The sequence below is a fragment of the Cupressus sempervirens genome, chromosome 5, assembly GCF_028749045.1.
Source record: "Cupressus sempervirens isolate cs-2001-9-10 chromosome 5, ASM2874904v1, whole genome shotgun sequence".
NCBI lineage: Eukaryota > Viridiplantae > Streptophyta > Pinopsida > Cupressales > Cupressaceae > Cupressus > Cupressus sempervirens.
In genome coordinates, this window is record NC_143122.1 from 887,624,856 (window position 1) to 887,650,910 (window position 26,055).

At 32.2% G+C, this 26,055-nt stretch overlaps 1 pseudogene; it reads right to left on the reverse strand.

Moving 5' to 3' along the window:
* Positions 1-13,396: 13,396 nt before the first annotated feature.
* Positions 13,397-26,055, reverse strand: part of LOC149558773 (chaperone protein dnaJ A7A, chloroplastic-like) — a 67,438-nt pseudogene continuing 54,779 nt past the window's right edge.

Here is a 26,055-nt window from a genome sequence, read left to right on the forward strand (position 1 = left end):
TCATAGTAATGAGAAAATATACCTTGCAAGATGTTATGGTGGCAATTTTTGAAAATAGTTCTCTTAGCTTTTCATCATTAATGGAATCATCTAGATTTTTTAGATACAACTTAGCATCCTAAATTTTTTCCATTTTTACCTTCCTTTCTTGTTCAAACTTGGTTTTCAATTATGCCTCCCTTGCAACCTTTTTTTGTACCCTTGCAACAAGTCATTCCTTATCATCATTAAAAAAATTCCACTTAAACTATCAACAATGTTAGCTACATCATCTACATTTTTAAAAGTAACAAATCCAAAGCCTTTGGATTTTCCATCCACATTCCTCATAACAATTGCACTAGTGATGGGGCCAAATTTACCAAAAACATTTTGCAAGTCTTCATATGTAGTTGTGTCTTCAATGTCTATTTCCTATCGAGATACACATATTGACTTGCCTCTACAAAGATTCACACTTGACTCACACTCTATTTAGTAGATTGGGCCCTTTCACATATAAAAGACCATTACCAACTAATATCATATTTTAATGGATAGACCTTATGTATAGAACTCTAAATTCTCTAATAGAAACTAAAGCATTAAAAATTTCCCTTCATAGCTTCTTATAAATATACTTAGAACTTAAAAATTTTCTCATTTAATTTTATCTAGTGTCATCTACATTAATTTCAATTTGTTTATAAGCTCACACAAGATCAATTTTGAAAAATTAATAAGGCTGATGAATTACCCAAATAGTGACACATGTGGTTTATGTGAAGTGTTCACACATGTCCTATGCATAAGGATTGATTTTGTAACTTTCTTTGACCAACTCCTAGATCCCACAATTGACCACTAAGCCTCTTATTCAAATTTGAGTTTATCAAAGTTTATCAAGTGATTCAACTACTATATATTATGATGATAAGCTTGAGTTTGACCTTATTAATATGGTTGAGAAAAGGAAACTATTGGCTAAAAGTGAATATTGAAGGTTCTAAAGTAGGGTACCCTTGTTTAACAAAGAATCCCTTAATGGTAAGAGTGCTAAAAATTCACTTGTGGATTTTTTTGGGTTGAAAAGTAATGTTACAACACTAATTTCTAATAGGATGAAGAAGGAACAAGTTAACAAGATCAAAAAAGCCAAATATTGCTCTAATCCAATCTTATTGAGTTGTTCAACTATTGTAGATGATGATGAGACTTTTGAGTTTGACCTTATCAATCTGACTAAGAAAAGGAAAACATCGGTTGTAAAAGTGAATTCTGTAGATTCTAAAGGCACCCTAGTTTAACAAAGAATTCAAAATCCCTTAAAGGTAAGAGCTCCAAAAATTCACTTGTAGATTTTTTAAAGTTGAAAATCAATTTTTTAGAATTAATTTCTAATAGGATAATAAAAAAACAAGCTAATGGGATCAAAGAAGTAAGTTATTGCTCTAGTACAAGTTTATTGATTGATTCAACTATTATAGATGATGATGACAATTTTTAGTTTGACTTTATCAATCTTGAAGAGTGTGAAGAAGAATTTCTACATTAAAATTTACTTCCTAGTAGAACTATGACAACAAAACTGACTATAACACCTTTTTCTACACTAAAAGAATATGAAAGGGTTATTATAGGAGCATTTCATAGTTTTGATGGATCTAGACTCAGTCCAATTGAAGAGTCTTTTTTTTATCTCAATAGCCCAACAATAGATACATATGCCACTAAATCTTGTTCTAACCTAATTTCACAGATTGGCTCAAATACACCTATCACAAAATCTTCTTCTAATCCAAGTTTGGAAATTGGCTCAATTACACATGTCATAGAATCTTGTTCTAATCTAAGTTTATAGAGTAGCTCAACTAGCTCCTCTAATATAGATGATAGAATCAAGTCTGATATTTTCAATTCTAAAATGAGCAAGAAAGAATCTATAGATCTGAATTTGCTTCCAAATGGACTTCTGCGAGAGAAATTGACAATGACTCCTTTTTCTACACAAGAGACATCCAAATAGAATGTAGCTAGAGGGCTTTTCAATTTTGATAACTCAACGTTGAGTCTGATTGAAGAGGCTACTCTCATTCTAAATAGCCCTTTAATAGATTTTTATGCTAGAGAATCATGTTATGATACATGTTTCTTGAGTGTTTCAACAACTACAAATGAGAACTCTCTCATATTTCCTAGTTTAATTGAATATCAATTGGTAGGTTTGAATTAGCTAACCAATTCAAAGAAATAGATTATTACTCCCATTTTTACAACAAAAGAATCTGGGAGAGTTATTGCTAGTAGATTTCATTACTTTGGTGGCTCCAAGCTCAATTCTATTCAAGAAGCTCTCCTTGTTATCAATGATCCATTTGCAAATGAACCCAATTTAATTGAACAATTGACAGATTTGAATTTTTTACCTAACTCAAAGAGATATGTTATTAATCTTGTGTCTACATCAAAAAAATTTGAGAGGGTTACTATCAATGAGATTCATTTCTTTGATGGATCCAAGCTCAATCCAATCCAAGAGGCTTTCCTTATCCTTAATAACCCAATTGCAAGTGAAGATAATTTAATTGAATAATAATTGCTATGGTTAATTTATATATGACTTAAATATTAATATTTGTAGGTCTAATTTAGTGGCCTAATACAAGGTGCAAGTGCTGCTTAAAGAGATTAGAAGATTTTCAAAGTGAAGTAGTTCCATGAAAAAAGTTAAAAATAAAAATATGTTGCTAAATTATTTTTGAAATGTGTACCAATAATTTCTTTTAAATATTTGTGAAATAAAATATAGCATAAGTATAAATTATTCTCAACTTCTAGTTGGATAAAATAATTAAAAAGACTCTCTAGCAGGTGCAACAATCTTTCAAGTTCCCATCATTAGGTTCCTCTAAAGATATTATTCTATGTAGTAATTTCTCTTAAAATTTAAGAAATTATGCTCTTCTTTGCAATTTTTAAATTTAACAAAGTGCATGAGATCACATTCAACAAATAATCCTAGTGGTTGCTGCCACCATGCCACTTAAGTAGAGGGATATCTAAAGGCACTAATGAAAAGTTGATGGATTTGTGACCTATTTTTATCTTGAATTGATTTTGTTGAGAATGTCTAAAAAAACATGCCCCACATAATTTGGCTTAAATTTGTGTCTTACTCTCTCTTCAAGTATGTAATGCTTCTTTTAGTATTTTACTACTACTGATATACAAATAGCATGCATGAAATATTAGATATACTAATTGGTCCAAGGTATGAAAAAAAATAATCTCTTCAAAATGTTTTCTAGAAAGTATCCTTCAACATCATTGAAACTATTTATATTATCGTACTATTTTTTTAGTAAAGGACTCTATATTGAAGTTGTAAAGTGCAAAGCTTATCTTAGTTCACATTGCTATAGTATACATTTTTGTTTGTTACCCTAAATTATCATAAATGTATGTGTTGTAGGGAAATGGCAGAAAGAAATAGTATATTGTTGGTCTTAGATTGGTTTTGACATTTGAGTGTCAACACACTTAATCAATTCTCAAGTTAATGTCGAGTATAATACAAAAACTGAGCTACATTGTGTGTCAAGCTAGTGAGCTTTAGGTGCTGAGTGATCTTCATGTACTAAGTAGAGTATTGATGTTGAGTGAAATACAATTGCTATAGGAGTTGAGTGAGACATAATTCCTATATGTACCAAGCATCAGCAACTAGTAAGTGGCAAGTAACACAGAATCAACATATGAGTTTGTGCCTTCACAAACTCAGATGTAAACTATTTTTGGAGCTGACTCAGGATGAATCTTGAAGGATCTTGAAGATAAGATCAAATATTTTGTATTACCTATGTAATTAGCATGTAGCCAATAATAAAAATGGAGAAGGCATGCAACCAATAGGAAAAGTGCAAGAATTGAGCAGGAAATGAAGATTTAATATTGATCATAGATTCATACCTAATCCTAAGTCTTCAAAATCATTAAAAGGAGGATGAAACCCCATTATACATATGCATAAGAAAAGTGTATGGGTGAATTATAGAAAACTTGTAGAAGGGTGTAAAGATTTAGTGAAGAATAGAGTAGCATTGTAGAATCCAATTGATCAAGAACAAAGTATCAAAGTTTTGAAGAGTGACATATTAGATCAAGCAAGGATCAAAGAAAATAGAGTAGAATGAAGATCTAGAATTGGAAATTGAGGATTGCAAGTTATCAAGTCAAGACTTTCTACTACTCTCTAGCAATTGTATTAGGACTAGAAATCCTATGGACTTAGGTTGGTATGCAGCCATTTGTAAATCCTTTAACAGGATGGCATTCCAAGTGAATGTACTAAATTCCATTAACCAAGTCCACTTCTAATAGGGTGGTCAAATCCTTTAACTAGGTCCTTTTTAATATGGTGTAAAGTCTTTAATAGGCTAGACCTTTCATAAGGAAAACCATTGGAAGTGGTCAAACTTTGTAACCTTGAATAGTTACATATTGTTGTAGTGATACTTTGTGTGTGTCATCCCCACCATAGTTTTACCTTCTCATTTTGGAGGGCTTCTAGGTTACCAAATCTTGTGTTATCTATTTTCATTTATGACTTTACTTTCATGTTTATTAGATGAATTAGATGCATGTGAATGTTTTTAGTTAAAAATATTTTGAAAAGGTTAAAGTTATTTACTTCTAATTCACCCCCCCTCCCCCCCCAGAAGTAAATCTTCCCACTTGTAAATTCCAACAATTGGTATTACAACCAAGTTCTCATGAGGAGCCTTACAGCTTGGAGAAGAGATCTGGAAATGGAAATCTAAAAACTTGGGAAGATCATAGAGAATTAGGTAATTGATATACAACTTGCTTTACATGCTTTGGAAGAAGCTAGAAAAGAACTAAGAAAATCCCTAAAGAGAAGAAGAAAGATTGTCATAGCTGAGAATGATACACAATACAAGGAGATTGACACATCAAAGCTATTTTCAAATGGATATTCCAAAGAGTTTTATGTAGAAATAGTAGACCTAATGGAGAAGAATAGATCTCAAGTAGAAGAGATCGAGATACTCAAACTTGAACAAGAATCACAAGCCATGATGCTTTGTGAGATAATTGAACATAAGAAAAGAGCCATTGAAGACAAGGCTATGCTAGAAGAAGACAAGAGAAACCTTGCCAATAGATTGGAAGAAAAGTCAATTGAGCTTGCAATAATCTTAAACATGTAGCTAGACAACCTAAGCCAAATGATGAATGCTCATCATGAACTAAATGTCAAAGACATTGAGATCTTTGCACTAAAGATGCAAAATGAACAATTGAAAAATGACCTAAAAAGAGAAAATAAAATTACAAAAAGCTTTAATAAACCCAATGAGGCCATCAAGTACTTTGAGCAGTTACTGAGATCACCAAGGGCTAGCAATGATACTTCAAAACTAGGTTGCATTAGCACTGAACGAGGAGAGTCATCCAAGATTGCAGAAGAAAGGAGTAACAAAGGTAAGAACACTAAACCTACTTGTCATTTCTATGGTTAAAAGGGACATACCTCTAATGTTTGCAGGAGCAAGAATGCTCATCAGCATGACAAACCTAAGAATGTGTGTCATTTTCATAAGTGCAAAAAGCAAGGACATCAAGCACATAATGGGAGGACAAGGACTGTCAAAACACAAAGATTTGAAGGTCACTACTACAATTACAAGAAGTATGGACATAGAGCTTTTGATTACAAATCAAAGCCTATGTGGACACCCAATCAACCAACAAGGGGAAATAACCATGGACATCACTACAGTTGGGACTACAATATAAGGTATAGCTATCATTACTGTCAGGAATATGGACGCATTCCTAAAAATTGCATAAGAACACATTTTAGAGGGAACTATAGAAGATGGTTGAGCCAAACCAAATGTTTCAATTACTTGAAGATTGGTCATATTAGCAGGAATTTCCCAACAAGGTCAAAGGAACCCAACTCAAAGGACAAAAAAGGTAAAGAGAAGGTAGATGTTGAACACATCAAAGGAGAAATGAATAAGACATGGAAGAAGAAAGAAGGGTGTAGCACATCAAATGAAGGGATTACTTCACCTAATAGTCAAGTGATCACACTTCATCAATCTAAGCAAAAGACAAGGCCTAGGGAACTGATTTACAAAGCTTTATCATACATTTATTCCTAAAACAAGCAAGTACTAAAAAGAAGAGATCGGCATGATCAAAGATGCAAAGTTAAATTTTCAATATTCTATAAATGTTGTCGAGTTTCCCTCAAATGACAAGTAAAAATCCAATACATGTCAAGTTGACTGCCAAAAACAATAGAAGCTAAATGGTTTAATTGGAGCCGAGTTGGTAGTGGTAGTTGAGTAAAAGGGAAAGTCAAGTGGGTTATACTCTTGTGGAAGCCAAGTGATAAAAAAGACAATGGAAGCCAAGTAATGTACAATACTTTAGAAGCCAAGTGGACAATTGTAATTGTACTAAGCATTAAATGCAAAGAAATTAGGTTATATTATCACATTTTGAATCATTTTCTTCATCTTGAACAAAGAGAAAAGATGAAAAAGAGTACAAAGTGACCTCACAGCAGAGAATCTACTATTTGAGCAAATTTCAATAGTATTTCAGCACAATTTCATCAATCTTGAGGTATTTACTTTTGTGTCAAGCTACACAATTTCATATTTTCTTTGCATACAAACCCTAGATTGCAAAAATGGCTTCTAGCTCTAGGAAGACTCAAGAGAATGAACCTTTCAAAGTCTAGCTAGTGTCCAATGAGGTGAAACAACCTAATTTCTACCCAATACCATAAATAGCATATAAGAACTACCTATTTGGAGCCCTATCTATCATACCCCCCATAGTAGTTATGGTTCAAGATGTAAGAAAATGTTACAATTGCAAGATTGGAGCCATAGGTGATATAAAGATGAGGGAAGCTTATGAAAAATTGTGTGAAAATGGAGTGTTAAAGGAAGAGTATCAGATTGTTGAGAAGAAGGGTTTAATGCGTGCCCTAGAATTTCCTATAATATTCAAAACTAAATGGATTAGGCTAGTGCTGAGCAAAATGCATGATGGAAGCTTATGGTTGGATGATGGTCTTGTGAAAATCACAAAAAGAATTGTACATAGAGTGATAGGGTATGCAACCCTAGATCATCCAAAGACCCTTAGGAGTGATTCCAAGGAAGCAATTCAGAAGAATACTAGTGCCAAGTGGACTGGAGAGGGATGACAATTGATACCATCCAAGACCCTCTCATTGATTTTATTGTTAGGGTTATTACACATAAATTCTACCAATTCAATAGAATCAATAGTGTACCTTGCATTGCAATGGATGTAGGCTATAAATTGGTGAAAAAGGATCATACCTATGATCTTGCAAAACTACAACTACAAAAAATTAATGAGAATCTAGCAGCAATCAGGAGAACCAAGGGGGCCCAATGCAATTTTGGTGCTATTTTGATTTGTATATTCTTTGGTGTTCAAAATAAGTTTCCTTCTCTTGGAAAAGTTTCATGGAAAACAAATAGGTCAATAATAGCTCAAGTAAATGAATATATAGAGCAAATAGGAGCTAATTTTGAGACCTTAATGACTACCGATTTTGAAGACTTCAAGAAGTCAATGAAGCAAAGGCTAAGATTACCAATTTCCTTAGTAGAGAAACATGTAAATGATGTATTCTTTCTTGTAGATATTGATTATACATACATACAAGATGTCATACCAAGAATGAGATGGTTAAGACCTCTTGGCTATAAAATAAACATAGATGAAGCATTAGTAGCAATAAATACATTACTACTAGAGGAAGTAGAAAAGAATGCACCACATTTTGGAACCTGTGACATGGTGAGATCAAAGGAAAACATGGAACTAAAGACTGCCTCCACACTAAAAAAGAAGGATAAACTTGTTCAAAAATTAAAAGCCAAATTTGGTAAAGGCACTGCAGAAGCAGAAGAAGAAGATGAAGGTGAAGAAGCCAAGGATGATGAAGAGGAACAAGGTTAGGGACCACTTGCCTTAACCCAAGGAATGGGGGAGGATGCTGAAGAGGAGGAAGGTGCTAAGAAAGATGCACCAAAGCCAAAGCCAAAGCCAAAGAAAAGAAAAGCTCACAAACAACCAGTTGCACAACCCAAGGGGAAGGAGAAGGAAACAAAGCCAAGCCCATCCAAGCCAACTACAAGGGTAGAGACCAGGGCTATAACTCAAATAGAAAAAGAATAGGAGAAGTAGAAGGCTATAGAGCAAGGAAGGCCTACATGGTAGAAGAAAAGAAGAAAGTATGTTGCACCCCTTGAATTAGATGAAGAAAGGATAGAGTCTGATGAAGATCAATTTAGATTGGCAAGATGTTCTACCACATCTAAATTGGAAGATATTTTCAATAATATTAGAGATAATGCTGATTTAACTAGCTTGAAGACCATTGATTTCAATAATTTTTCAAAGGAATGAAAAAACATAGTGGAAGAGTCCATCTACATTATGATGGCTAAGTTCAAGACCACCCCACTTGAACTAGACAATTCAATGCCTAAGGAGCTAAGCTCATTAGTTGAAAATAAATGGCATTACTATCTCAAAATGGAGAAATAAATAAGGGATTCTACACTAGCTCATGTAATTCTAGACCTTACAAATGGTCAAATAACTAAGGGTAATAAGAAACATGGGATCAGATTTGCACCCAAATATAGAGCCTTCAAAATTTTGCAAAATCAAATTGAAGATGTTGTGAAAAAGTCCACACAAATGTGGAAACTGATTTATGGATTTACAGTAGTAAAGGAAGGGAAATAAGATGCATTTGAATGGAAAATGATGAAGAAGAAGAGGAAAATGAGAAAGATGAGGAGGTAGAGAAAGAAAAAGAAGAAGAAACAGTGGAGAAGACACAAGGTGAGGAGGCAACAGCTAAAGAGCATTAGACATAATAGAGTGTCCAAGACACCCAAATGCCACCACCAAGTCCTCCACATACAACACCTATAGAGACTATAATTTTCAAGGATGTTCCTAACACTTTAGCTTAGAACATCAACCCATTGACTACAGAGAATCTCAAGAAGATCCTTCACCAAACTACATTGCAATCACAACTATGTACTAATCTAGTTTTGGTGAGTGTGGATGAGTTGCAAAAGGCTATAGCAAAAATCACTAGGGAGAAGGTGAATACACAAGAACCACCTTCACAACCTCCCATAGCTATAGAAAATCAACCTAAAGAGCAAGAATCACAAGATAAAACTACTAGGGTTGATCATTTAGTCATAGCAATAGCAACTACTAAGGAGCCAGCAAAGGAACAAATAGGATAAGATGTTCCTACTACACAAAGCCAAGGTGCACCTCTTCAGATCATCATTTTTTATTAAGGTAGTAGAGAAGAGGAGAAAGAAGAGGAGAGAACCCCTAAAGAAAAGGAGCAAGAGGAAATACAAACATTGGCAAACTTGCCTACCTCAAGGACTCCTACCAAGAAGCTGAGCACTAATGCAGTACCACTGTAGATTTCAGCACTAGGCTCAAGCTCCACCAAGTTTGCAAGGGTACTTCACTATGGAGACCCTAAACTTGATGAAGAAATAGTCATAACTAGCTATGACTCTAGAACAATGAATTTAACATAGATAAATGAAGTATAATATTCACTAGAGAGAAGGAAGAAATGAGAGATACTCATAAATGAGTATAGACATAAGAAAGCACTTGTGGAAATCAAAGATATATTTCTTGATGCGTTCAGCTTGGCAGTACTTGATGAAACCAAGCCCATCATGGAGAAATTTTCCAACATAGTGGACTAGGTATAGAATGAATACCTTGATACTAATGTTAAATTATTAGAATGGTCTAAAAAGAAGTTTCAAATGAAATTCAATGAAAAGATATCTAGTGAAATAGCACTTTCACAAGTAGAATTGGCTAAGAAGGTTGAGAAAGTGAAAGTAGTGCTTGAGAATATCTTATCATTCTACTCAAAATTGTGTGACTCATCATTCTTCACATAAGAAACTAACCAAAGGATTCTAAGCTTGGAATGAAATATTAAGATTTCTAGCACTCAACTACCCAAAGATCCAGCTCAAAATGAGAAGCATTTTTGCAACTACACTTCACACGTAGAAAGAGTTAGCTATATTAACAATAGAAGAGGCCAAAATAAAGGCTAAATTAATGAAAATTCAATCTTCCATTACCCCACATTTAGAAGTTCTCCATAAGGAATATGCCTATGCAGAAAATGTTCTAAAGAAAGATCCTAATCTTTCTACCCTATAAAGCCTTGTACATCTTGCAGTAGAGATAGCCATCTAGCACAAGTCACTAGAAATTGCATTAGATAATTGGGATGCTTCTTTGAAGATGATTATGGAGGTAAATAAAACATTTTTGGAAAAATATTCTATTCATTTTTAGGACCCTTTGACACAAGCATCAAAAAGGGGAGATGTGGATAAGTGGGAGATAATACATTCTTTGATGAAAGTAATAAAGAATATCCAAAGGAGGAGATATCAAGATTAAAATTTTGAGGAATTAACAAGGGAATAAAGTTGAAAGGATGCAAAAATGAAAGAAGATGTGAAAGATGAATAGATACAAAGTACACACTAAAATAGGGTACACAAAAATAGAGGCAAAAGAATGATAAGGTAGATAAGGCAAAGAGTATCAGATACATCAGCATGAGACAAATTTAGCACAAGAATTTTGGTTACAGAATTGGCATATCAGCTCAGGGGGAGTTACAATATTTTGAGGTATATAGAATTTTGAACAAGTTTTTGAAGTCTTGTACATATGCCAAACAAAATGTGTAGTATACACATATAGATCAAATGCTTAATGTTTAGTTAAGTGTATTTGCCACTCATGTCAAAGGGGGAGATTGTTGGTCTTAGATTGGTTTTGACATTTGACTATCAACACACTTAACCAATTCTAAAGTTAATACCGAGTATAATATAGAAGTAAAGCTACAGTGTGTGTTGAGCAAGTGAACTTTAGGTGCCAAGTGATCTTCATGTGCCAAGCAGAGTATTGATGCTTAGTGAAATAGAATTACTATAGGATCAGAGTTAGACAAAATTCCTATATGTGTCGAGCATCAATAACTAGTAAGTGTCGAGTAACACAGAATCAACATACGAGTTTGTGCCTTCACAAACTTAAATGTAAACCATTTTTGGAGCTAACTCAGGATGAATCTTAAAGGATCTTGAAGATAATATTGAATCTTTTTCATTACCTATGTAATCAGCATGTAGCCAATAAGAAAAATGGAGAAGGCATGCAACCAATAGGAAAAGTGCAAGAACTGAGCAAGAAATGAAGATTTAATATTGATCATAGATTCATACCTAATGCTAAGTCTTTGAAATCTTTAAAAGGATGATGAAACCCCATTATACATATGTGTGAGAGAAGTGTATGGGTGAATCATAGAAAATTTTCAAAAGGATCTAAAGACTTAGTGAAGAACAGAGCAACAATTTATAATCCAGTTGATCAAGAACAAAGTATCAGAGTTTCAAAGGGTGACATATCAAATCAAGCAAGGATTAGAGTAGATAGAGTAGAATGAGGATCTAGAATTAGTAATTGAGGATTACAAGTTATTAGATCAAGAATTTCTAATACTCTCTAGCAATTGCATTAGGACTAGAAATCCTATAGACTTAGGTTGGATTAACAGCCATTTGTAAATCCTTTAATAGGGTGGCATTTCAAGTGAATGTACTAAAGTCCCTTAACTAGGCCCCCTTCTAACAAGGTGTTTAAATACTTTAACCAAGTCACTTTTAATAGGGTCTAGAGTCTTTCTTAGGACAAGCCTTTCATAGGGTAGATAATTGGAAGTGGTCAAACTTTGTAACCTTAAATAGCTATATATTGTTGCAGTGATACTTTATGGGTGTCATCCCCAACCTAGTTTTACCATCTCATTTTGGAGGGTTTCTAGGTTACCAAATCTTGTGTTATCTATTTTCATGCATGACTTTACTTTCATGTTTATTAGATGAATTAGATGCATGTGAATTTTTTTCAGTTAAAAAGGTTTTGAAAAGGTTAAAGTTAGTTACTTCTGATTCACCACCCCCCACCCCTCATAGTTAAATCTTCCCACTTGTAAATTCCAACATATATATGTTGATTATATGCTCTTATAGGTGGTGGTTATGAATAGAAATACTTGTTTTGCAGGTGGAGGCTATTATTATTGTAACTATATTAAATATTTTTATTGATGTGCTATTAGTATCCATGCTTATTACAACTATTCATAATGGAATCTATGAGTTCATAATAGTAGTTTCCTTCAAAGAACTAATCTCTATTAATGGTAGCTCTAATATATCTACATGTTGTGAAATTCAAGCATAGTTTAGGGAGCTTCCATTAGGTTTTTTGAATTCTTTACTAATCAAGTGTTATAGTGTAATGTAGAGGAACAAGGTGTGCAAATGGTAAGTATTCTACCTCCAGTGCAGGTAGCCCTCTAGACTCAGCTATGACTCTAATGAGAGATCAAATATTGAAGCTCATCACAAACCCCATGTTATTTGTTACTAAATATATATGATTAATATGAATTGATTTACTAAATGGATTTAATATCTTCTACCAATATTATAATTAAAGTGAAGGTGAATTAAAGGCAACTTGTTGAGAAAATTTGTGAAAGGAATTAGGAATCATTATAGCTTGGACTCTAGGGTTCATGAAAATTCATTTTTTGGATACTTTTACACTAACAAATATAGTTCTAGGATCCAAAACCTATTTCTATACATGTTTCAGTGATAAGAACCATGTTTTTTACGTCTATAGAAGCTCCACAATCACAAAGAATCCAAACTTAACCTAAAATTATTTACTATAAGAAATAAATAATCTCTTTAGGAGAAAGTATAGGTCTCTTACCAACAACTAAAACTCCTTACTTGTAAGAAAACAATATCATTGACTAAGGTGGAGACTTATGTTTTTGGTTTATTATTTTCAATTAGTTTCTTTTTTAGAAATCTTTTCAGGAAAGATTTATTTCTTCTTCTTTTTTTCATTTTTTCAAACAACATTATGTCTAGATTAACATAGGACTAAATTCATAACTTTTCAAGTAGATAGACCTACTATTTTGAGTGATATGCTTCAACTATACTCAACAATCAGAGATTTATGATATGGCCAAGTTGTGTTATGGGCTTGTAAAAGATTAGCATGATTAGCATGTAAGGTACCCACAATAACCAAAGATGGATTTTAAAGGCACCATAAGCATATGGATTATACCTTGACTTGTCTCCATACTTAATACTTCTCAAAACCAATGTAAAAAATTATAGATAGAAAATCATTAAAGCATAAGGTATCATCTACTTGCAGTCTTGACTTTGTTCAGGTCAGCAAGGTCTTCAATCAATTTTCTTTCCTTGATATTGAAGCATTTGGGAATTTCAACCTGGGCATGGACCACCTAATCCCCACATGAATTTGGCTTCCCAAGTAAGGGAACACCCTTCTTTTCCATCACTAAATTTGAGCTAGGTTGTGTTCCAACTAGTATTTTAAGATCAACCATGCCATCTACAGTTGGAACCTTAATAATTGTCCCTAGAATAGCATCAATGTAAGAAACCTTGCATGTTACGAGTATGTTTGACCCATCACTTTTTAACACAAGACTTGAGAGCACTTCAATAAATACATGTATGTCTCTAGGAAGGCCACCTCTTTTGCTTGTATTTCCTTCAAACCAAACCTGAATGTAGCTTCCTAAGTCAACACCAACTAGAACTTTCAAGTTGATCCTCTTTGTGCACCTCAATTGTCCATCCCCCCCAACATACAGTACAATATGTTGCACTTTCTCCTATTCAATCACAAACTTGGCAAGTTGAAACTTGTCAAAAATCACCCAATGTTGTCCTTGTTGTTGTCACAACCTTCCCTTGACCTCCTCATGTCTTGCAAGTACTTGGTTTTGTCCCTAGCTTCCCCCCAAATCCATTGCAAGTTGTGTAGTTCTCAAGTTGAGTGGCTTCTATTTCCTTATCTATTCCAAAAACTGTCTCCTTAAAATTAAGAACCTAGTTATACCTCTCATCATTTCCCTTCATTGGCATGTTTTGAGATGCTCTATCTCCCATGCTTCCCATACCTCCCATACCTTCAAATAAGGATTCAAATATATCAAAAGGATTGTTGAAATCCCCAGGACCTACACCTGCATCCTTTAGCCCAACTTCACCATATTTTTCATGAATGGTGTGTTTTTCATCATTTGGAAATACCTCATAAGCCTTACCTATCTCCTAGAATTTGAGCTTTGCACTAGCTTCTTTTCTTACATCAAGATGGTATTGCCTTACAAGTTTTTGAAAAGTACTTTTCATTTTAGACTTGCTAGCATTGTGAAAAACTCCAAGAATACTCTAATAGTCTAAATCTACTCTGACAACTAATCTATTGCCTCATCATCTAGAACCTTGAAAGTATAAACTTGAATCAAACATTAAACTAATAAATTCTTTTGCAAGGAAGCTTGAACTTGATAAAGCCAAAGGATTCTCTCTATTCTAGTCACTACAATGAAGATTTGTCACTCACTATGGATGCACAAGAGTAGAAGCACATGGGAAATAATATCCTAAAAAACATTGATGTTGCAACCTCAAATGCACTAATCATGCACCTCCACATGGTATACATGCCACCAGATAGATTATAGGAAATAGAACTACTTGTCTAGAATTTAAGTTTTTTGATAGGAGAAAAATGGTTCCAGCACAAGGATTGGATTTTGTTCCTTGTATTTGAGATCTTCTTCCTCTGCCCCATCTCTTCTCCTTCACTTATTGGAAAGATTTGTCTCTTATTCTCTAATCTACAGTAATTTCTTAAATGAAATTATTTTCTTATTAATTTTTGTTATCTCTAATGGGTGTATTGGATTTTTCTAGTCATTTTATTTCCATTTCTAAATTTTTATTTTTATGAAATTGAGCTACATGGCTAGGAATATAGTTTTCAAATTATGGCTAAAAATTTGATAGCAACAATCTTGCAAAAAGATGTTGATTGCATTTTTAGTTGAGACTTTTGGTTGCCCAACAATTATAACCACCCAAAGTTGGTTGTAACTATGGGGGAAATCATTAAAATCATGTAAACAACTGAAAAATTTTGGAGAGAGAAGAATTTAATAAAGTTGAACAAATTGCAAACAAAAAACTAGAGTTTCACTACATTTTTTATTGTTGTTTCATTTGGTGTGCCCAAGTACAGATTCAAATGAGAAATCTAACTTGATAAGAAGTTGGGAAATCTTCTTATCCTTTGTTTGCAACAAGTGTAAGACCCTAAAGTGAAGAATTGAGGGATAAATATTATCACAGTCTACAAGAGGTCATTATTTACACAAAATCTAGGCTACATGAGTTCAAAACCCCTTATGTCCAAATGTAACTGTTGGAAATATTCCAAACTTGGTTCAAATGAGAGGTAAGGGAGTCTATTTTAGTTTGAAATTGGCTTCAAATCAATTGGTTATACTTCATGCAAGATATGTATGAAACCCTAGCTAGGCATCTCAATGTGATTAGAAAAATTAATTAGGAAAGAAACAACAGTCCCCCATAATTTTAGATGGGCATTGAATCAAAGCCTAATTGATGCTAATGCAAGTACTCCTAGATGTCCCCATGGTCCTGTTGACTGGATTCAAAGTTTGAAGGGTATTTACACCCAGTAGAATGTTTGTGAGAACAGGCTCGCAAAAGTGGATTTGAGTGATAGAATTTCCAAATGAGATTGTAAATAGTCTATATAGAACTCCATTACTCTAATAATTGTACATAAAACCTTTTTTTTTCCTCTTCTAGCAAAATCTTGTTGGAAGAAGTGTCACACTCCTTCCATAACTCTTCTTATCACACCTCACTCTGACATTGGATTGGCATCCATCAGGTCTTATCCTTCACCAATGACTCTCTCCTCTCTTCTTCTCCTCCATGGAGTTTAATCCACCATGAATTGGAAACTAGCACCATGTTTCACTTGCACAACCTCTCACAAGTTGTACATACAAATATGCTATATCTACATTCCACCTTGTCACTATAACATCCTTTTTCTGACTCACTTAAATATTAAAATCCATGTCAAAATCAACAGCACAAATTTTAATCAAATTTTCCTCTTCTACTACAATGTCTTATTCATCACCTCTCATTGACTAAAACTTCCTTAGGTAATCATCTTCTTTTTCATTCTCTTCAATTGTAGCAATCTCTTCTCCTAGCAATGGGTCTTCTGCATTAGATCCTTCATCAACCTCTACTACAACTTCAACTTCATTCTCTTTTCTCATTCCTTTATAAGACATCATGCTTTCACTTCTTTGACCTACAATATCTTCCTCATCAATTTTACCTTCCAAAAAGGTATTGATTATTCAATCCACTCTTTCAAGATGACATCCTCATATTGAATTTACTCATCAAACAAGGGACCCTTAAAGTCCATCATCTTAGCTTCCACATCTTGAATGTCTTCTTTTCCTATCACAAAAATACTCATGCCTTCTATTCATTTTATTTCTATGAGAATCTCTTCAATCACATCTTAATCTTTAAACTTATGACAAGAATAGTGTTATTATTACTCATTTATTGCACTGCTCAAATAAGAAATACTTGATGTTGTTACTCTACTAGATAACTCTCTCAAATCATTAATACATGATGTTGTTACATTGTGAGGTGCCAATTTTATCAAATATAACATATTTATTTTGTTTTTTTGATCCAAAGCATCACCTCATTCAATAAGAACTCCATTAGAGGCTCCAACGGTTATTTCCACCATAATAGTTGTTGGAGTAGCAAGCTCTAAAGTGCATGGGTAGGAAATGACCAACTTAGAGATAGAAAACATAAAAGAAAAAATAAAGTGATCAATTATGGGAGGTAGCCAATCTTCTAAACAAGTACCAAGAGTTCCAACAAGATGCCTACATAGAGAAGGTAACTAAATCAACAACCAATCAAATTTATCTTTTCTACCAAGTGCAAAATCTACTTAAGGTAAAAGTATACATAATATTTTTCAAAATAGAGTTGAATGTTTACAATAGATATAGAAAATCCTACTAGCCATCCATGTCAAAAATGCTAGTGTAACAAAAATTGGAACAAAGACACTGGCGACTTGCAAATATAAATCAATTTGAGCTCATACTTCAAATGCTTGACACTAATAGAAAGTTTTGGCCTTGTTAATCTTACTCCTTTTAATCTATTATCAAGATTTTATGGAAAAATTCATTTATCAAAAGATCAATATAGAGTTTCTGACTTGCATCTAGTAGAAAATTATATAATTCCATGTAAATATCTTAGAAAGAAATCTTATTTGGTAATAATTTGGAGCTAGTATCTTCTTCTTTAATGGTCTCTTCATAATGGATCGTAAGGGACCTAGATTTCCTATTGTCAAACCAATGCTTACGTGGCCTCAACAAAAAATTAAGGGAATGGTTTTCATTCAATGTGAATTTGAATAAATTGGTTGAATTGCATATGCCTACTCTAGTATGGCCATAGGAAGACCTCTTGTGCATTGTGGACATGGGAAAATAGACATATATTTTTATGATTGGTCTAGACAAAGAGGTCTTTGAAATTTCACAACATAGAAAGATCATGATTACCTTTTTCTTAATGTTAACCCCCATTGCAAAAATACCTTCTTTAGCACACTATTTAAACCCCAATAACCATGGGTGAGATCATATTCAATAGAAATACATGAAAAACATGTTATACACACTCTTTTACCAGTCTACAACCATTGAAATAAGACCTAGGATCCTTTCCCACAATCTATAACTTTAAAATCTTGAAGAATACAATAAAAAGTAAAATTTTACCCTAGATTACCAATGACACCATCTTATGGAGATCTTAAGGTTACAATTGTTAATCCCAATTTTTTCTAATAGCCCCAATAGTCTAAGATGTTTAAACTCCTCAATGGATATAAGAGCATATTTCCAAAAATTAATCAGGATAGTTTTGGGGAGAACTTTTCACCTATTTGAGAAAAGGGGGTTTACATGGGGGTTTTTTGTCTCTCTTCCTAGGAATCAGAGAGCTAGATGAGATCAATAAACATATAGAGAATATCTTGTTATAGGGTGAGAAAATTTTGCCTCAAATGGAGAATTTTATGGTTGTTGATATGATTACCTTCACGAAACCCTAAGAGCTTATGAGATTGGTATTTTGTCTATCCATTAAAATATTTTTCTAAGCTAGACTAAGGATTGATATATAAATAAAGAAAAAATTATGGGATTTCAAAATGAATTAAAAATACAACAAATAGTATTTGTTTTAAATTCACTGATCATTGATTTATCCTTTGGTGATTATTAATGTATTAAAACTGATAAAAAAAAGTGCAATTTTCTTGACATCTATAGATATTCAATGGTGTAAAAGTAACATCAAAATTAAAGAGTATAAATAAAGGATCCAACATCAAAGGGAAATTCAACATCAAATTAGTTAATTACCAAGAATACTTACAAATCAAAGGTTGAAGAACATGTTACAATTATACAAGAGCACCAGTCAAATCCTCCATGAAAGTAATGTAAGCAACAAATGCACCATACAAGACCATATTACCAAGATATTACCATGATTTTGTGTCAAATATTGACAAGTGCTTTGTACATTTGGGAAGATATGGGGAGCATGTAAAATCCTTGTAAAATAAATATAATTACAAAAATGATTATTCAAAACCCTAGTACCTTGTCATTGCTCTACTCTTGTGAACCGTAGCATCTTGGTGACCCTTATTAACTTTGCATTTAGATCAACCATGTATTTGGGTCAACATTTTATCCATTTTTTCTCTGGCATAAACCTATGTTTTTCTCTTGTGTTTGGATTCTCACTCTTGAAAAATACATAAAAACATGTTTCACCCCAAAATGAAAGCCTGTTTCACTCCAAAATGAAAGCATATTTGGCTCCAAATTGAGATGAGAACCTATTTTTCATTTATTTTTTAAAAATTAGAAATTTTTATTATATTAAAATATTAATAAAATCTACCAAATTCTTCATTATTTTTATAGATTATATATTATACAATGTACTAAATAAATAATAATACTTCAAAATTATAAAAATATATTCATTTTATTACTTGAATCTTAATATTACATTATTTAAGTGTTCTGCCACCTTCTGCCAAAAAAACTTAAAAAATCTTAGTATTACAAGAAAATTGATTTGAGTCACAATATCTTGGAAATTCTTCCACATATAAGAATAATAAATGTGGGAATAACATATATTGATTGTGGAAACAATGTATGTATGGGTATATGTAGAAGAATAAGATTTTAAAATGTAATTATTGTAAATAGCTAGATTTGTAATCTTCTAACTTTATACTCACTTGAGGTTTGAAATAAAATGAGTTGTATTTGAAGGTGAAGAAAAAAATTCAAAGGTGTCCATAAATAGGAGGTATGCATTTGGAGGCTTGGTGATTGTGATGCTCCACATTACTTGTGCACCTTCTTTATCTAGTCTCAATATTTTTGTGGTTTCTTTATAGTGCTCCATTCTTTTAAAATCTCTTCACTTGTTATGAGCACCACCGAACCACAAACTAAAAATTATATATTTCTTTAAATTGTTAATAAAGAATATCAATCATTTAAATTTTCCACTCATAATTCATTACACCTTGTAGTACAAATGCATACTTTACAAAAAGTATTGATTAAATTAATTATCAAATTCAACTATTAGCAAATTTATCTATAAGTATAATTAAATCTACATCTAATTTATATTATATATTTTTGTAATACCATTGGACACATTTGAAAGTCAACTTTATTTGATTAGTTGATAGGGTCAACTTGACACTAGATTAAGTCCAAATTATATGTCAATCTTTTTACAATTAGGTAAATGTATATACATAATAATTGGAAAAATATTATGTTAGATAAATATATATGCACAAGTAACTCATATTGAATTGGATAAATGTATATTCATAAAAAATTATAATTTTTCTATGATGCTAACCATGTTAAGTCTTATCATTACTTAATACTATTACTCATTTATCTTTGCAATGCTCTTTGATCAAAATTTGTTGTTATTATAGAAGGGCTTTTTATCTCACATTGTAAAAATCCCTTAGACTATTCCTCAATCAAGAACTCAGTCTTCAATGCATATCTCCTGCTCCCATTAAAAAATGTACCCCTCCATGAATAGAACTCATCGTTCAAGCAAAGATTGTGCCATGAAATGAAACATCTAACAAAATTAGTTAGGGCTTCTCTCTTGTTACTTACCATATTGGTTGTGGTTCACCTTCAACTTAAAAAAATGAAAGTTTTCTGCTCCAAATTTACTTTTGGTGTTTTTTTTGGATCAAAAAAATACATCCATAAAAATGTTTATTTCTTTTGTACTTTCCCTTTTTTTATGTTACATCTTGACCCTTGTATTGATTTATTTAAAATGTCAATATTCTAAATTACCTTAGTGGCATAAATATTAACAAAACCTAATATTCAACCTGCACAAATTAACTTTCTAACCTAATTTGATTTTAGGGTAAAATATTAATTACAATATTAAAATTTGATATGATTTTTTTTTTTTTATAATTTCATTTAAAACTACAATATTAAAATTTAATGTCATTTTTTTTCATTTAATTTTTTTAAGAAAAATATGTTTGAAAAAATTAAAGCTTAATATTTTAATTATTCAATACATTATTAATTGATAAAAATTGGTATATTCAAATATTTAAATTATAATTTGAATTAGTGTTTGTGGGTGTCCCCAAAATTTTCTTTGTTATAGAGGGCCTCAATTACTTAAAATTCATTATAGAATAAATTGAATTCAATTCCCACCTTTTCACAAATTGCCAAGTATACCTCCATGATGTAAAATGTTTGCAAGTAGCATCTCAATCAAAGGGCCTATCTATTTTTTTCCAAAGAATAGGTTAATAGTTTTGATGTGGTTCTTGAATCTTGAACCTTCTTATATCAATACAAAATTAAAGTTTGGATGAACTTTGTCTAGTTTAAAGGACTAGAGATGGCATTTTCATAAATTTTGAAGTATCATGATGCACTTTCAGAATCATGCAAATAAACCATGCCCCTTTCATCATCAAAGCCCTAGCCACTACATTCCAAAACATCTACTTTCCATATTTTCATTACCTAATAAAATTTTATTATTACTAAGTTATTTTAATTACCTTGTAACTAATATGTAACAAGTTTACAAATCACTTATACCAAATAAATTTTTAGGAAAGTCATGATCATTGAAGTAGTCTAAATTTGTTCTTTTACATAAATAATTTATCTTTCTTGCAGCTTAATAGAATTTTTTTCATTATGTTACTATAAGTAAATTCTATGCAACCTAGAGATCTTAATATGTAGAGAGAGAGAGAGAGAGAGAGAGAGAGAGAGAGGGATTCAATAATGTATGATGTACAATACATATTCATGGTGATATGTCATGCTAGAAATCTCTTTCTATGTCACTTTTTTCTACTATCCCTCTATCTCTTTGTGTCTCTACATATTTGTAATAGTAGTTTTTCACAATCTGTTAGAATGCATTGCTATATTTTTTGGGTAGATTGTGTTATAATTTTTGCATCAATGTTTTGGATCACAATTTGTGATCCATCATCAACATCCTAATGATGGATCACAAAGTGTGATCCAAAACATTGATGCAAAAATTATAACACAATCTACCCAAAAAATACAAGGAATCTATACATATTGTTAAATATAATTTTAATTAGTAATATATTATTAAATGTTTTAACTAGTAGTTATAAGTTATTAATTATTTTAATCATGAGTTTTAGATTAAACAACTAAGAATCTAAATGATAATATAAATAAAAGAGAACTAAATTAAGCAAAAAAATAGCAACCCACCTATTTATTGATATACCTCTTAGAGGAAAACTAAAGTAGTATGCAATACAGATTGAAGAGCCCAAAATGGTGAATAAAATATCTTAAGCCATTTAACAAAGCATCTTGTATCATAGAAGATGCAAAGTGAAGCTATGATTAGTATGAGAAAGAGTAGGTCCAAGGGTCATGAGTGAGTTATAGAAAATTAAATTAACCTCATCCATTAAAAAATAAACCTTAGAGAAAGTTAAGAGAGGAAGTATAAATGACTAATTGTTAGTGATAAATATCCAGTAACTTATTTAGTCATTTATTTGGTAGTTTATTTAGTCATTTTTATTTAGGTGGTTGATTATTAGTGACTAATTATCTCATCACTTATTTAGTCACTTATATTTGGTTGATCTTGTGATTTTACCTGGTGACCAAATTAGTCATTGATTTAGTCACCTTTAGCTAGAAATTACAAAGAAACAATAGAATGTGACCACTTTTAGTCACATGACTAAAAATTTTAGCGGTGTGACTAAATTTTTTAGTCTCATAGTCACATATTTGCCAAAATGTACTAGTGGATCTTTGATGATTAGGACGAATCTTATTTGTGACTCCCTATGCATTACATGCATCCAATTAGAAAAAGGGAAGGATTAAGTGGAAATATGGGTGAATCACAACTATTGATTCATACCTAACCCTAAGTCACCTAGGTCTTCTAAAGGAGGAAAAACCCTAAACTTTTTACAAAAAGAGAATTAAAGAGAGTTTGTATGTGCAAATAGAGTGCTCATGGTGTCTAAGGAGTTATAATTTGAGTTACATTGTAGAATCAGTTACAGGAGAACATAAGAAAGGAATCAAAATATGGCAGATACATATGATCAGAAAGGATTAAGTACACATTGGTAAAGAGGTGATCTAATCAAGAAACAAAGTCCTAACTAAAGGATCATTGCTAAAACATTCTAACACGTGAATTAGTTAAATCTCTTAATAGAGTAGTCATAACATGCTATTATAAATCCTTTAACACGGTTCTTACTTCATTGTAAGTTAAAGTCCTTTTACTAGGCACACTTATTATAGGGTGTTGAAATCCTTTAATAGGGTAAGATCTAACAATCTTGTAAGCCTTGAACAAGGCAGACCTTTCACAAGGTAGACCATGGTTGATGATCAAAATATTGTAACCTTCATTTGGTACACTTTACTACTATAGTAGTAAATATTTTTGGGTGTCATAACCACCCTAGTTTTACCTTATCCTTGGAGTGTTTCTAGGTAACAAAATATAGTGTGTCATACATGTGTTAAATATCTTACTTTCATGCAATGGATGTATGTGCTTAATTTGGTATTTTAGTTTGTATGCATAGATTGTGAGATGGATGTGTGGTGAATAATTATGAGGTTGAAATTTTTAAGTGTTGATTCACCCCCCACCTCAAATTTTACTTCCCTATTGTTTTTCCAACAATTGGTATCAGAGTTGGGTTCTTTGAAAGTAAAACATTGTAGCTTGAGGAAAGATCTTGTAGATGGAAGTCTACAAGTTAAGAAAGACTATTGAGAACCAAATGATTGAAATACAACTTGCCCTACATATGTTGAATGAAGCAAGAGATGAGTTAAAGCGATCATTGAAAAGAAGGAAGGAAATAATTATTGAAGAGAATGGCATATAATACCAAGAGATTGACACTACTAAATTATTTGTAGATGGAAACACCAATGAATTTGATGTAAGAGTTACAGATCTAATAGAAAAGAATGAAACCCTAATTGAAGAAGCCAAAAATCCCAAGAGAGAACATGAAGTCCAATCAATATTTCTATGTGAGGTGATTGAGTAGAAAAAGAAAGTTGAAGAGGACAAAGTCATGATTGAAGATGACAAAAGGATTTTGATCAACAGACTGGAAGAGAAAACATCAAAGGTAAATAAGATTGCTAACATGCAGTTGGAAACTTTGAGTCAAATGATGATTGCAAATCATGAACTGAATGCAAAGGATATTCAAATCACAACACTAAAGCTACAAAATGAACAACTAAGAAATGATCTAAAAAGAGAAAAATATTTTTTTGAAAGTTTCAAAAAACATAGTGAATACATCAAGTACTTTGAGCAATTGATGAGATCTCCTAGATTCAATAATGATAATTATGGATTGGGTTACACTAGTACTGAAGAAGGAGAATCATCATAAAGTGATAAAGAAAGAAGTAACAAAGGTAAGAACTCCAAACCTACTTGTCATAAATGTGGTAAGATAGGCCATACTGCTAATGTTTATAGGAGCAAGACTGCAAATCAGAATCCTAAGTAGAAGTTGATGGGTCATTTCCACAAATGCAACAAACAAGGACATCATGCACATCAATCCAAAACTAAGATCATAAGCACAAAAAGATTTAAAGGTTACTGCTATGATTATCAAAAGTATGGACATAGAGAATATGAGTGCAGATTCAAGCCTAAATGGTCATCAAAAGATAGATAGAGGTAAAGCACAATGGAAACTCTTATAATTGGGACTATAATACTAGGTATAGTTGTCACTATTTTCAAGAGTATGGACATGTTGCTGAAAATTGCATAAGAAAAAATTTTATAAGTGACTAGAAAAGATGGTTAAGTCAAATCACAAATTTTAGTTTTTTGAAGACTAGTCACATAAGCAAGAATTGTCCAACAAGGTCAAAGACACTGAACAATGAGTTCAACAAAGGCAAAGGAAAGAAAATTTTTGAGAATGTCAGAGATGAGATGAACAAGAGATGGAAGAGAAAGGAAGATTATAGCACATCAAGTTCATATGGGATCACTTCACCTAATGGGTTAGGTGATCACACCACCTCCAATTAGGAAGTCAAGAGGTATGTGTAGGATTGATATTTAAAAGATATGCTATACATTAGTTCCAAGGATTTAGTTCTAAAAATATTATATTTGCATGAAGAAAGATGCAAAGTTTTGTTAAGAATCTAGAAGAAATCTTTAAGTTTTGTCACTTTTCATGTTATTTCTGAGCATGAAAAGATTCACTATGGTTGTTGACTGAAATATTAGTGGATACCAAGCTATTGCAAGGTGATAGTGTTGACCAAGCTCATAGTGGTTGTTGAGCATGAGAAAACTTCATGGAAGTTGAGAGAGTCAAAATCTCTATTGAAGCTGAGCTTATAGCTATGTAAGACTAATCATTAAATGTGAGGTTTTAAGGTCTATATGATCAATTTCTACTTATTTGACATCATTCAAATTTGAAGAATAGCATGAAGAGTGAAAGGTGAACTAAAGAGATCATTCCAAGAATTTGCAAATAGGATTTAGTAGTCACTCGACACCATCACAGTAGATTTACAAAGGTATTTATTGTGTACCAAGCTACGCAGTTTGAATTTTTACAAACCCTAGTTTTCATTATGGTGTCTAGTTCTTTAGCTCCCAAGGTTAAAGAGGGTAAAGAAGTTTTGATTGTGCAATTGATAAGCAATGAGATTAGACAACCAAACTTTACAGCCACTCGTGATATTGCTTATAAGCAAAATCCATCTAGTGTGTTGTTGATGATACCACCTCAATTTTTGATGATTCAAGGTCCATGAGATGTTTCTACACATTCAAGGTGGGTAGCATAGGTTACATGGAGATTAGGCAAACCCATGAGAAATTATGTGAAAATGGAGTGTTGAAAGATGAATTCAAAATTGTAGAGAGTAAAGGGTTAACCTATGCCCTAGATTTCCCCAATGTTTTCAAGATTGAATGGATAAAGATAGTTCTAAGTAGGATTCATGATAATTCTATCTGGTTGGATAGTGGACTAGTGAAAATCACAAAGAAAATTATACATAGAGTGATAGGGTATCCAACACCATGAGGAGTGATTCTAAAGAGGTTATTGAGAAGATATAGGGGTAGTGTGGAACAAATGAGGAATGACAATTGAAACCATCTTAGATCCTCTAATTACTTTTGTAGTGAGGATTATAGCACATAAATTCTATCAATC